Raw genomic sequence first — 3,412 nt, forward strand, 5'->3', positions numbered from 1 at the left:
TACTCATTCATTTATGCCAAGAAATTTGGACTACCAGGCCCACAAACTGGAAAAGATATGTATTTGTGCCCATTCCAAAGAAAGGTTATCCAACAGAATGAGGACATTATCGAACAATATCACTAATATCACACACATGTAAACTTTTGCTGAAGATAAGTCAAAAACAGTTGCAGCAGTACATTGATAGGGAACTGCCAGAGATTCAAGCCAGATTCAGAGAGAGTGTGGAATGAATGAAGGATATCATTGCTGATGTCAGATGGATCTTGGCTGAAAGCAAAGAATAACAGATAGATATTTACCTGCATTTTATTGACTATGCAAAGGCTTTTGATGGTGTGGAACATAGCAAATTATGGACAACATTGCAAAAAATGAGAATTCCAGCACAATTAATTGTGCTCGAGAAGAACCTGAACATTCACCCGGAAGTGGTCATTTGAACACAACAAGGGGATACTACGTGGTTTCAAATCAAGCTTTTAAAACTTCAGAATTGTATCCTTTCACTATACATATTTAATCTGTATGCTGAGCACATAATCTGAGAAGCTGGACTATATGAAGTAGAAAGAGGCATCAGGATTGGAGGAAGATTCGTTAACAACCTGCCATATGCAGATGACACAAACTTGCTTGCTGTGAGTGAAGAAGACTTGAAGCACTTACTGATGAAGATCAAAGACTACAGCCTTCAGTATGAATTACACCTAAACATAAAGAAAACAAAAATCCTCACAACTGGACCAGTAAGCAGCATCATGAAAAATGGAGAAAATGTTAAAGTTGTCAAGGATTTCATTTTACTTTGCTCCACAGTCAACACCCATGGAAGCAGCAGGCAATAAATCAAGTGACGTATTGCGTTGGGCAGTCTGCTGGGAAAGACCTCTTTAAGGTATTAAAGAGCAAAGATGTCACTGTAAAGACTAAGGTACACCTGACCCAAGCCATAGTAGTTTCAATAGCCTCATAATTAATGTGAGAGATGGGCAATGAATAAGGAAGATTGCAGAAGAACTGATGAATTTGAATTTCATTGTTGTCAAAGAATATTGAGTATACCGTGGACTACTAGAAGAAGGAACACATCTGTCTTAGAGGAAGTACAGCCAGAATGCTTCTTAAAAGTAAGGACCACCAGATGTTGTCTCTCATACTTTGGTCATGTTGTCAGAAGGGACCAGTCCCTGGAGAAGGATATCATGCTTGGTAAAGGAGAGTGTCAGTGAAAAAGGGAAACAATTAAAAAAGATGGACTGACACAGTGACTACAACAATAGTCTCAAGCACAGCAACAATTGTCAGGGTGACCCAGGACAGGGCAGTAGTTCATTCTGTTGTATATGGAGTCATTATGAGTTGGAATTGACTCAAGGCACCTAACAACAACAACAACCAGATACTTGTTCCACCGCTCATAAAAAGGAGCCCCTCAATAAACATGAATTGACTACTTAAAATCTCTGTTAGGCTAAGAGGGTAGCATGAAGGACACTGGAGTCACGGCCTTATCCCTCAGGGCCTTCAACAGGATGTCCTCCGGTTCCAGGCTGATTGAGGCTGCATGTGGGTCAAAGTGATCATCCACCTGATCCAACAATGAATAGATAGTTTCTATATGTCAGGTAAATAGAAGAATAAGGTTTTTAATTTTATGAACACAGTAAATGCTTATTGAAGACTTAGTATTTTCTATTATACAAAAGAATACATATTTAAAAGCATTCCAGCAGAAATGGTTATAGTTTAAAAATAAATGCTTAATCCAAGGATTAACAAACTTTTTCTACAAAGAACATAGTAAGTATTTCAGGCTTTGTGGGCGACATATAGTCTCTGTCACATAATCTTTTCCTTGTCTCACTTTTCTTCTTATTCCTTTTTTTTTTTTTTTTATAGCCAGTTATAGGGTTTATTAGAGAAGTAACAGGCTACAATTCGGAATCAGAAACAACTCAGGATACAATTCTTCAATCAGGACAGCCTCTTCTCAGCCTTGTCTACAGGCAGGTCTCTCTCTGGTCCTGGATGCCTAAGCTTGGCCTCGTTCCTGCCCAGGAAAGTGTTCCAAAGCTCTTTAGCTCTGTTAATAAGTGTCCAGTGGCACCCCAGTCTGCCAGCAAGCCTCCTGCCCGAAGGTGGTCAGCTTTCTTGCTTCTTGGTCCTAGAAGCCCACTGTGCTGACCCATACTGGTCTCCTACTTCTGCTGTCAGCATTTCCCTGCCACTGCTTCTAGCTGCCTTTCTCTGTCTCTGACGTTATAGCTCTCTGTCTCCTGGGTCTGGGAGGTTCCCAGCATAGGGGCCCTGGGTCTGCTCCTGTCTCTTCTTCTTAGTAGTAGTCAGGTAACCCCCGCCAAGCTCTTTATTAAATGTACATGCAACAAAATGGTGTAGCCATTCTCGAAAACAGCTTGGCAACTCCCCAAAAAGTTAAGCATAGCATTACCATGTGACCCAGTAGTTCCACACCTTGGACTATATACTCAAGAGAGATGAAAACATATGTCCACACAAAAACATGTACGTGATGTTCACAGCAGCCTTACTCATAATAGCCAAAGAGTGGAAACAATCCAAATGTCCATCAACTGATGAATGGATACACAAAATGTGATATAGATATACAATGGGATATTCAGCCATAAAAAGCAATGAAGTGCTGATACATGGTACAATAAAAAGGATTAATCTTGAAACATTATGCTAAGTGAAAAATCCAGACACAAAGTCCACATATTTGTATGACTCCATTTATAATGTCCAGAATAGGCATATCCATACAGATAGAAAGTAAATTAGTGGTTGCCAGGAGATGGGGGGTGGGGAGGAAAGGAGGCATGACTGCTAGTAGGTATAGGGTTTCTTTTAGGGGATATGAAAATGTTCTGGAATTAGATAGTGGTGATAGTTGCACAACTTTATGAATATATGAAAAGCTGCTGAATTGAAAAAAACAAACAAGCAACAATGTACTTAGATTACACTCTGAGTGTATGGAGCCTGTCAGGGAGGGAAATGTTAGTCAAATTCTAAAGGGTACAAGCAAAGGGTAGAGGAATGGAAAAGCCCTTGAAAGGCAGTTAAAAGCTGTCTCTTCCCCCTGCTTCTGCCTTCAGTAACTCAGAGGGGATTTACTCCTTAGACCTGCATTGTCCAATTGAACTTTGATGGTAGAAATATTCTTTATCTGAATAGTTTAATACAGAAGCCACTAACAACATGTGGCTACTGGACACTCAAAATGTAAGTAATGCAACTGAGGAACTGAATTTTAAGTTTTATTTCAATTTAGATAGCCCCACGTGGCTAATGGCTACCATGTTGTTGTTGTTGTTGTTATGTGCCGTCGAGTCGGCCCCGACTCATAGCGACCCCTTCTTGGGTTTCCGAGGCAGTATCACTA

This window comes from Orycteropus afer, unplaced genomic scaffold (genome assembly GCF_000298275.1).
Source record: "Orycteropus afer afer isolate SDZICR_OR568_19922 unplaced genomic scaffold, OryAfe1.0 scaffold00322, whole genome shotgun sequence".
Taxonomy (NCBI): Eukaryota; Metazoa; Chordata; class Mammalia; order Tubulidentata; family Orycteropodidae; genus Orycteropus; species Orycteropus afer.